Genomic DNA, 12,131 nt, shown 5'->3' on the forward strand with positions numbered 1-12,131 from the left:
AACATCTCTTACTTATTTTCTTTGTCTGCACAGAATTAGCCACAAATGTCACTAACTTTTGTTCCACAATGATTAGTTTGTTAAATGGTCATTTATAATATATATTATACAGTAAAAATAATTTTTGAGAGTGAAATATATATTTCATATATGTTTTTATATAACACAGGCATTAAACCTGTGCTGTATATATATGCCATATATATATATATATATATATATATATATATATACACACACACACACATACTTACGCCTCTCTTTCTGTATATAGTTCCCACACACTATGTATGTATGTATAGTATGCACACACTCTACACACACAGAATTTACAGCTCTCAGAATGTGACTCATGGATCACCATTTATCCATTCATCTATCAAAAGATTTTAAAGGACGATTGTGATTTTTGCACTGTGCTGGAGTCTGGGAAACTAAGATCAATAGAAAAGAGTTCTTGCTTTAAAGAAGTTTCCAGTCCTGGAAAGGCCACAGACATATACACAAATAAGTGGTTTGAAATATTACAGGATTAGTAATGGAAGTCTTTACAAGGCATTGTAGGGACAAAACAAAACAGAGCACTGGCCAATTTTACATGGACTTGTCAAGAAAGGTTTCACTGTGAAATCACCTTTGAGTTGAATCTTGACAGCTGATGGAGTTTTGCTAAGCAGCCTGGAGTGAAGAAGGCATGCCAGGTAGGGGGAATGACAAAAAAACATGGAAGTAAGAAGCAGAACACTTTGGAGGACTGCAAATAGTTTGAAATGGATAGAGCATGGGGTCTTGCAAGGCTGAACAGTGAATTAATAGGTAAAACAAATAAATAGGAGCTAAAGCCAGTACTGTGAGAATTGATCATCACAATCTAACTCTTTAGAAATTGTGTTTCTGTGCCACCTATTTCTAGAAGGAGAGTTTTCTAAAGAAGGAAAAGAAATGAAAACTTTTAAACAAAGGGTATTATTTATATTCTGGGTTGTTTTTGTTGTTGTTAGCTCTAAGTTGTTTGAGTTTGATAAATATTCATATCATATTGGCTTGGATTTATCTTTTAGTTTTTTAAAGAATATGAATAGAACAATTTAATTTGAGACTGTTCACACCAAAAGGGGCAATGTGATCATTATATAGATGTATAAGTCATCATCTCAAATTGCTTATGTTGTACCAAAACTACCTCTTTGATAAGAAAACATATAAGAAGTTTGTTGTACCAGATGTCCATATCATTTTGTCTATAGAAGTGGCTCTATTTTTTAAAGTAATGATCCTGATAATAACTTACATACAGATGATACTTTTTTGTTTTTCTAAATAATTCTGTTCCCCATCTCATTATTTCCCCCTTTCACCCTGCTGCTATAACCATACCCATATACACACACAAACCCACAATGTCTGAAATATGAATGACTAGTATTAGACCTATTTAAAGGACAAGAAAATTAAGATTGAGAAAGGAAATGGCTAGTTCCTCTATTCTATACTGTTTCAGAAGCATACCTAATATAGGGCTTAGATCTCTTGACCTAGTTTACTACTTTACTTCTCATTCTAGTAAATCCTGCTGTCTACCTTATAGTTTCAAGAATTCTCTTATTTTTAAAATTCCTTGAGAGTAAATATAAGAAATTTTTAGAAAAAGAGTGTACCAAAATGATTTAAGTTTATTTATTCTTTGAGAGAGAGAGAGAGAGAGAGAGAGAGAGAGAGGCAGAGAGAGCCCTATGCAAGGCTTGATCTCACTATTCATGAGATCATGACCTGAGCCGAGTTCAAGAGTCAGATGCTTAACTGACTGAGCCACCCAGGTGCCCCTAAAGCAATATGATTTTAAAGCATAGGTTTTTGGAATTCCAAAAGAACTATGTTTAGGTCTATTTTCCCACTTATTACATAGACATTTTTTTTGCTCTACATGAAATTTATTTTTTTTTCATTTGTAAAGTAGGAATAATAATAGTAATTGGATATTATAAGAATTATGTGAGATATGGCAGGTAAACAGTATAAAAATCTTAGAATATAGTAAGTACTAAATCAATTTAACTCATAACTGATAAAGTTGAGGCCACTGAATAGACTCACTTTCAGTGAAAATCATGTTAAAAAATTCTAGGAATTGAACCCATTTAAAAGAAATGGTTCCGATATAACATTCCCTTCTCCACCACTGTCACCATCACCACCACACATGCATATATACTGGCATGTAAACCCCATGGAAGCCAGGATTTCACTTTGTTTTGTTCCAGTCTCTATATCATCAGCATCAAGAACCATGCCAAGTACATAGTAAGTGCTCAATAAATATTTGATAAATGATTGCATTAACTGAAATCCCAGATTTCTCTTTATTTTCCTCCAGGCTTACTTGTTTTAATGCTTTTTAAATTATTTTGAGAGAAAGAAAAAACAAAACCATAGACTTTACGGTCATGTACGCTTGGGATTACATACTGGATTTGGCAATCACAAACCACAGGCACTGTCACTCTTACAGATCTGTGCAGACAGGTTACAGAGCTAGGTTGGAGGGAATCAGTAATTCAAGCTAAAACAATTTATTGGATGCCTACTTTACAATTCAGACATTCATCATGCTCATTTCCACCAGGTTTATTCAATGAAGTCACTTTTTTCTAAACACTGCACCCTTTTCTACCTCTGAGCCCTTGCTAGAACTGTTTCCTGCAATGGAAATCCCTTCTCTGTATTGACATGCTTGTTTAAATTCTGTTTTCCTTTAAGAAACAGAACAGTGTGTCTATCTTCCAAGAAGTCGATACAGCCACATAACTTCCTTACTTCTTCCCTCCTTTCATTTAATGAATGCAATTTTTACATCATTCATGGTAATAGATCTTATATTGCCTTATGTTATCACTTGCCATTAGTATCTTACATTGCTAGGTAATTTTTACTGTGTTTGGGTACTGCCCTCACTGAAACTAGATTTTAAGCATTTTGAGGACAGGAGCTTTTGTTCATTTTTTTCTTGTAGTTTGTATGTTGGGAATTTAAGAAAATGATAGATTGACTGATTGAGAGGGAAGCTTGTAGAAACCCTACCTCCTTATGTTACTGATGCCTACTCTTAGCTAGATTTCATGATACATCCCACATATTGAAGCTTTTAATAAACACATTATTTTGCTGTAGGCAGGGCTTGGAGCCATGAATCAGAATGTGTGGACAGTTTGTGTAACACCTTGGCTCATCCAAATCAGGAGTGGTCTCTCGCAGGGTTTTAGTTTAATAATTATCTCTTTCAGGAGGACAATAATATGAGTCCCTCACTGGGCCCTTATATTATAGCCTCCAAATGTTGTGCACCTACTCAGTACATTGAGTTTATAATACCTAAGCCTATTCAATGTATTGGAATTACAATTTCTAATGAGGCTCTTTAATTCAAAACTTTAAAAAATAATACAAGGAATTAATTAACAAAGAATAAAACAGCACAGCAAACAATAGCAATAACAGCTATCATTTGTTAAGCTCTTACTATAAGCCCTGGACTACACCAATAACTTTGCCCTTATTCATGCTTTCCAGTGACCTATGATATAAAAATTATCACCATCATTATTTTATAGATGAGGGAAACTGAAGTTTAGGGTACAAAAATAACTTGCCTGATGTCACACAAATACTAAGTGCCTGTGAAGTTAGCTTTTAAATCAGATCTGTTCTATTGTAAACATTTTTAAAACCTTCCTAAATAGATCATATATATATATATATATATATATATATTATAAGTATTGTATTACACTCACCTCAAATCTTTTTTTAAATAAGGTAAGGAATTAAATAATAAAATTGCATATGTTTTACATAGTATGACCTTACCATTCCTTCTCTTCGCTTCTTTCTAGTAAACGATGGTTAGAGTCAGAGCATCAGGTTTTGTTCTGATTTTACATTCATTCAGTCACCAAATATTTAATGAGCATCTATTATATGTCAGGAACTAACCTAGTTGCTAAAAATACAGGGTGGAATAAAACAGACAATAATCAGACAATATTCTCTATCCTTATAAAATGTAAATGCTAGTAAGGTAGATGGGCGGTGAAAGAGACAGTTAAGTAAAATGCATAGTGTATAATGGCAAATGCTGAAAAGAAAACAAAATAAATAGAAAGAGTATCAGAAATGTGAATGTGGAAAGGGGTTGAGGTTAAAGTTTTTGGCAAAGTGGTTAGTGATAGCCTCACCAGGATGGTGACTTTTATTATTATTATTATTATTTTAAATATTTATTTATTTTTGAGAGAGAGACAGTGTGTGAGCAGGGAAGGAGAACAGAGAGAGAGACACACACACACACAGAATGCAAAACAGGCTCTAGGCTCTGAGCTGTCAGCACAGAGCCTGATGTGGGACTTGAACTCACAAACTGTGAGATCATGACTGAGCTGAAGTGGGACGCTCAACCCACTGAGCCACCCAGGCACCCCTATTATTTTTTTAATGTTTATTTATTTATTTTTTTGAGAGAGAGAGACAGAGAGAAACAGAGAGAGACAGAGACAGAGCATGAGCAGGGGAAGGGCAGAGAAAGAGGGAGACACAGAATTCGAGGCAGGCTGCAGGCTCTGAACTGTCAGCACAGAGCCCAATGCGGGGCTCGAACTCATGAACCATGATATCATGACCTGAGCCAAATTAGACACTAACACACTGAGCTGCCCAGGTACTCCTAGAATGATGACGTTTGAGTAAAGACCTAAAGGATGTGAAGGAATTTGCTGTGTGGGAAATGGTAGCAGAGAATAGAAAGGCCCTGAGGTGGAGCCTGCCCAGCATTTTAAAGAATGTCTAAGAAGCCATAGTTGCTGGCAAGAGAAAAGAGCAAGAGTGTGTCAAAGTGAGCAGGTCATGTAGGGTTTGTAAGTGAGACTTCTTTTAGTGAAATGGGAAATAAGCAAGAGTTTTAGGAGAAGAGGCACTTGATTTGACCAATGTTTTCACAAGGTCACTCAGGCTTCTGTGTTGAAAAGAGACCAAGAGGGCAAGGGCCAGAGCAGAGAAACCAGTAAAAGGCCCTACAGTAATCCAGGTGAGAGATGTTAATAGCTTGGATCAGGTTGGTACCACTGAGACTGGGGACAGGTTGTCTAGTTCTGTTATATAATTTTACTTGTAGATATTTATCTTCATTTTTTCCTGCCCTGTTATTGAGATCTCCTCAGCTCTGGGGTGCTGGTTCTCAGTTCTTCTGTATCTGACCAGCATTAATTAGAGAAAAATGCTTTGCTATATGGTTGCCACTGCCATTGCCATTTACTTCTTTTTAATTTTCTGAACATTTTGAAGGGTAGTTACCCAAGATTTAAGTCATACATATACATTCAAGACTTCTTTTTATTTTTGGCTTCAGGTCTTCTGATCCTCAGGGGACACCTCACTTTAGTTCTTAAGTGAATCTACTAAGCTACTGGAGGGCAGGAAGCATGTCTTATATGCATTTATGTTCCCATTGCTTTGCACATGGCAAATAATCAATACATATTTGCTAAATGAGTGACTGAATGAATGAACGTTAACCACTTAAAAAGTGAGCGTATTTTGTAGAGTATGTCTTTGGATTAAACATGGTACTACCAAATAAGAATACATACACAACAAGGAGAATTGATTTTGCTTTCAACAAATTTCCTCTGTAATGGCAAATTATCACCTCTTTTATGACAGTATTTCTCCAACATCAGATTCTCTAGGGAAGCAGCCTGGGAATCTGGAAATTATGCTAGGTAATTCTTATCATAAGACAAGTTTGGAAAACACTGTCTTATGTTTGGAATGAAAGCAGTGAACCAACAAGTTTGTTGAGAAACTGTTATGTGTTAATATTTGCATAAATAACATGTATATCCAAAGTTTTTCAAACTTAAAAAAATTTTTTTTAACGTTTATTTAGTTTTGAGAGAGACCGAGACAGAAGGCGAGTGGGTTGGGGGCAGAGAGAGAGGGAGACACAGAATCGGAAGCAGGCTCCAGGCTCTAAGCTGTCAGCACAGAGCCCGAGGCAGGGCTCGAACTCACGAGCTGTGAGATCATGACCTGAGCCGAAGTCGGACGCTCAACCGACGGAGCCACCCAGGAGCCCCCAAACTTTTTACACCACAACCCGTAGCAGCAATATAAATTAAAAATTACACCTCAGTATGTATAAGTTTCACAAAGCAATACTTAACTTTCTCAAAAGCTATGCATTCTGACATTTTCTATTTTTACCTTCTAAGATTTTGTTTCTTTTTTATAATTTTTCTCAAGATTTTCTGGATGTATTAAAATCATAAAAATGGTTGAAGAATTACAATTCATACTAGCCCATTTAAAACTGATTCCTTCATTTACCTTTATTAATGAGTTTGAATGGGTACAGAATGGGTTATAACTCACAATTTGGAAAACATATAACATACACCCTGCTTTAAGGAATATACAGCCTCAATTAGGAATATGTGTCTGGGAGATGATGAATTATAATAGTCAGCAAACACTGAGAGGGAAGTGTGTGAGAGCCCTGACTGAACACAGGCCAAGTGTCCATATAGCCTGGTTCATTTACTGATTAGTGTACTTGTTTGAAAATTCACAGTTCAGCACTTGCTTCCCTGGCCCTGGCCTTGGAGACTTAGCCTGTGCACCTACATACCATGGCGTGCCTGATAGCAATAGCTCACCTTTAAGAAGTATTAGAGACATGATGTCAGGCACCATTCAAAGGACTTCACTCATTTCATCTTTACAATAACTAGAAGAGAAGGTTTTATTTTATTTTATTTTTTATTAAACTCATTTTATAGTTGAAGGGACTGAATTACAAAGGTTTAGCTGTTCAGGGCCTCATAGCAAGTAACTGATATGAGCATAAATGCCAGACACAGGAACCAGTGCTCAGGATACCTAGATTTGAAGGGGAAAATGAGGCTATGGGGTATGCAGTGAGCCTGGAATGGAGGGATTTGAGTAGATTTCTGGATCAGATCCTTGAATCTTGTTGGGGTAACTAAAGGAGTCCTTTGCATTTATGTTGGTCATTTCATTTGTAATCTGTATTCTTTCAAACTCTTTAGGGAAAGTAAACATGGAAGTCAGGTTTCAATGGATTAGTATAAATTGTATCTCAAATGCTTTAATGACTGTAAAAGTCAGAGGAGAAGAATTTATACTTTCTCACAACCTTGCCGCTCATATATAAAATTTCTGTATTCTTTTCACTTTTAAATATGTGTGTATGTGTGTATATATAAATGTATATGTGTTATATGTATTGCATATGTAGGATCAAGATATATTATTTATACCCTGTGTTTTCATTTAATACCCTATAATGAGAACATTGTCACATCATTAATAATTCTTCATAAGCACCTTTGTAAATGGTTGCAAACCAGGAAACTTTTTTGAAAAGTAAATAAATAAAGGTAGGCAGGAACTGAAAGCATTGTTTTTCTCAGACCATTACTTTTCAGCAGAGGATAGAAAGCTTTCAAGTATAACCTTGGAATAGCTTTGAAATGAAATACAGTTTGGAAAAAATATACGGTGAGTCTGTTTCAAAAGAATCATTGCCGTTGTACTTCAGACAGGGAAAAATATGTATATTTAATGCAAATGTGTTCCTTTAGCTAGTCTCCTAACACTGTCTCTACACTCCTCTACACTCACCCCACCAAATAATGTGCGTTGAAGTGTGTGTGTGTGTGTGTGTGTGTGTGTGTGTGTGTGATTATTTTAAACAGAAGCCAAACAGACAACTTCCTTATTATCACTATTCTCCTAGGTTTTTAGAACGGAAATATAGAAATCATTTTTACCTCTCCAGCCCCTGCAGAAATCCAATCAGTCTACAAATCCTGTAGAATCTAACTTGGAGTGATTTCTTCTAATTCTTGTCTCTACCTCTTTCTTCCTCAGTGGAGACTCTCATTACCTCTCAATGTATTACCACAGGTACATTCTGACTGAGTTGCCTATCCCCTGTCTGCTTCCTCTTTAAATTTATCCTCCCTATGGTGGTACCAAACTTATTTTTCTAAAACACAGATAAGAACTGGCTATCCATTTCTCTGTTCAGAACGTTCTGTGTTTCCCACTGCCATAAAAATTTTTCATTGTTAAGGTATGGCCTCAACCACCTTTCCATTGTTACCTCTGCTAGACCCCACTTACATGCAACAGATACAAGAGTCCATTCCAACCATGTATCCAACCACTTCTCATGCCTTGGTAGGGATGTGGAAAAAATGGATATTTAGTAGAACATCTAGGGTTCAAATCCATCATCTCCCTTTACAAAATAGTTTGTAATATTTCTGGGTGAGTAAATCAGTTTTTCTGATGTTTAGTTTCTAGATATTCTAATTGAAATGATATTAGTAACATCCACCTAATATAATGAACATGGCTTTAGACAGGTAAATCCTTACAAGTATGGAGGACCCATTCAAAAGATGTCACAATATTTTAAGAAAGCACATAAAATGCCAGTGGAAGCTTTGAAGGTTAGCTTTAAACTTGGTAGTTTTGGGGTGCCTGGGTGGCTCAGTCAAACACTGGACCCCTGATTTGGGCTCAAGTCATGATATCATGGTTCTTGAGTTCAAGGCCCACATCGGGCTCTGTGCTGATGGTGCAGGAGCTTACTTGGGATTCTCTTTCCCTCTCTCTGCCCCTCCCCCACTCATGCTGTGTATGTCTATTTCTAAATAAATAAATAAATAAATAAATAAATAAAGAAGCAGGCAAACTTTTAAACTTGGTAGTTTTGTGAATTTGTGTAACTGACAATTCCCTTACAGTATATTTTGAATCCAGTGGATATGAGCTAGGATCAAATTTCTCTCCACAATTTTTGAGTTCATGAGATAGACTATAAACAGTATCTAGTCTGTAGTTGAGAAGGTGAGAAAAATAACCCTCCATATCTTCAGTTATACATCTCCCATCCAAGATTTCTACATGAGCTACAACCTTAGTCGGCTAAGTAAAAAACCCTCAAAACTTATGGGGAAACCAACCACAATTTGCATAATTCTTTCCTTAGTGGTCAGATATCTCTAATGCTGAAAAGATTCAATTAATTATAGAATAATAATTAAACTTTTTTATTAATATTTTGTGTAATGTAATAATTATACATACTTGGTAGCATATGTATTTGTATTTTTAAAGAGAATTTGCTAGATTAGAATATTTTTTTTTCTTTTTTTTTTTTTTTGTCTTCCAAATTTTTATTTAAATTCAGGTTAGTTAACATATAGTGTAGTATTGGTTTCAGGAGTACAGTTTAGCGATTCATCACGTACATGTAACACTCAATGCTTATCACAAGTGCCCTCCATAATGCCCGTCACCCATTTAGCCTGCCCCCCCACCACCCTTCCAGCAACTCTCAGTTTGTTCTCTGTAGTTAAGAGTGTCTTATAGTTTGCCTCCCTCTCTGTTTTTACCTTACTTTATTTTTCCTTCCCTTCCCCTATGTTCATCTGTTTTGTTTCTTAAATTCCACATATGAGTGAAGATTAGAATATTTAACAAATTTACTTCTAGAATGTCAAAGAATTAATTTCAACTTGAATTTTTAAGATGAGAGATATAAAGGATTTTACCATCTGCAAATTGTATTGGAACTTATAAGAGAATTTAAAACTTCTCATATTTTAAATTTTAACTTTCAGATATAAAATAATTATGTAAATACTTGGGAAGATTTTTTTGTTATTCAGATAAATTACAGTTTAGGGAAAGCTTTAAAAGGAGATTTAATATATTAAATTTATAAATGCCATTTAAAATATTTAAAGGGAATTTAATTAAATTATAAAAACTTAATTATGGTAATTGTAAAAATCTTGCTAGATTTCTGACGAATGGATAAAGAAGGTGTGGTTTATATATACAATGGTATACTACTTGGCAATTAGAAAGAATGAAATCTGGCTATTTTCAGCAATGTGGATGGAACTGGAGGGTATTATGCTAAGTGAAATAAGTCAGGCAGAGAAAGACAGATACCCTATGTTTTCACTCATATGTGGACCTTGAGAATCTTAACAGAAGACCATGGGGGAGGGAGAGGGGGAAAAAGTTACAGAGAGGGGGAAGGCAAACCATAAGAGACTCTTAAGGACTTAGAACAAACTGAGGGTTGATGAGGGGTGGGGAGAGGAGAAAGTGGGTGATGGGCACGGAGGAGGTCACTTGTTGGGATGAGCACTGGGTGTTGTATAGAAACCAATTTGACAATAAATTATATTTAAAAAAACTAGATTTATTAATAGAACAGTAAATTATAAATTGAATTTAAAAAGTTAAGTAAAATCTAGCCTTTTAATTTATAACTTAAAAATATTAATTTTGCAAACCAGGAGAGTTCCAATCTTTTTTGAACACAAAAGATGACTTAAAACACACACATTGCACACTGTAGGGCTGTTATAAGGTATGAACAGAATATTGTGTATGAAACACTTTGTAAATTCTAAAATACTGTAAAAACATTTGTTGTTATTTTGCCTTCTAATTGGTTTGCTCAGTCTGTTAGTTTAGATTTGAAAAGTAGTCACTTTTTCTCTCCCCTACGTGATTAAGTGTCCAGTCAATCAAGACCCTGCCAGTTAGTATCTTCTCCCAGGTGGAACTTCACTATTTCCTGTTCCTTCCACATTTTGTATTACTTTGTATTGTTAGTGTAATACTTGTCAGGCTTTATATTACTAGTGTAGCACTTTGTATCACCAGTGTAACCTGTATATCCCATATATTGGAGATGCTTACTCATGTTTGTTTTCGTTACTAGAACAGGAATTCCATATCTTCTTCACTTTACTTTTTTTTTTTAAGCAAACTGTTCGATCTCCCTATGTGCTGAACACTAATTCTTACAAGGAACAGAGACATCATTAAGAAAGGATATCTATGTCTGTGTTTAGTAGATAATGAGTTATTGAACTGAACTTAATTTGGGGTAAAAAATTCTGTCTCAAGAAAGTCTCTATAATAAAATGTTTAGAAAAGCAATTGACCAGTTAAAAAATTCAGTTCATGTAACTAGCAAATAAGAAAAATTCAAAATACATTAAGGAAAAATTGAGACTTTACAAGTGTAGTGAAAAGTACTCACTTTCCCCCTTATGTCTGAAACATTGCTTTAGTTCAGCGGCACCTGGGTGGCTCAGTTGGTTAAGCATCCTACTCTTGATTTTAATTCAGGTCATGATCTCACAGTTCATGGGACCAGGCTCTGTGCTGACAGCACGGAGCATGCTTAGGATTCTGTCTCTCTGTCTCTGTCTCTGCCCCTCCCCCACTAGTGCCTGTGTTTTTTCTCTCTCTCTCTCAAAATAAATAAGTATTAAAAATAAAACTTTTTTTTTTAGTTCAGATAAAAAAGTTAGAGGATAGTTTTGCAAAATGATAGGGGCAGTGGAGGCCAGGGGTGGGTGGAGATTGGTGAGACAGAACTGTTTATCTGTAATGAGAATTACTCAGTCAAGGCTGTCAGCCCATTCTCATTATGTAGACTCTGCTGCCCACCTCCCATTCCTTCCCTTTCTTCCAGTCCACCACAATCAACAAGGCTGTTTTCCTTTTTCTTTAGTCCAGCAGTCAATAACATTGATTTTCACAGCTAGGTGATTCTCACCTCTTCCCTCATTATCCCCTCCTTCAGGGCTAAACAAAGCCAAGTTCCCTGGTGTGCACCAGTCTGCAGAGCTTGTAAGACAGAAATGGCTAAAGGCAGAATGTAGGGCTTTGGCTGGGTGGGAGGGACAGTTAGTGGCACAAAATCCCTCAGGAGCATCCTGGGCAGAATATTTTTGAGACAATCTTAGGTTAAGGGATAATATATCCTCCAGAGAAAAAGAACACATAAAATGTCTCTCTTCTTCACTGCAGTTCCATTGAGTTGGCTGAGGGGGGAAAAAAAAAGCCCTGAGGCCCTATTTCCATGTGTAATTTTTACTAAGCATTATTCAAATAGACAGAAACTACTCCTGGGGAAGAGGCCAACTATTGGGAATGAGTCAAAAGAACAGTAATACATAACAGGGCCATCGATGGCCACTATATTACAAGAGGAAAGAAGGAATTTACTCAAT

The 12,131-nt window shown here is 35.8% G+C and overlaps 1 protein-coding gene across 16 annotated transcripts in view; it reads left to right on the top strand.

Moving 5' to 3' along the window:
* DLG2 (discs large MAGUK scaffold protein 2) overlaps positions 1-12,131 on the top strand; it is a 2,097,061-nt gene that overhangs the window by 685,325 nt on the left and 1,399,605 nt on the right. The gene's annotated exons all lie outside the window — the stretch shown is intronic.

This window comes from Neofelis nebulosa, chromosome 10 (genome assembly GCF_028018385.1).
Source record: "Neofelis nebulosa isolate mNeoNeb1 chromosome 10, mNeoNeb1.pri, whole genome shotgun sequence".
NCBI classification, from domain to species: Eukaryota; Metazoa; Chordata; class Mammalia; order Carnivora; family Felidae; genus Neofelis; species Neofelis nebulosa.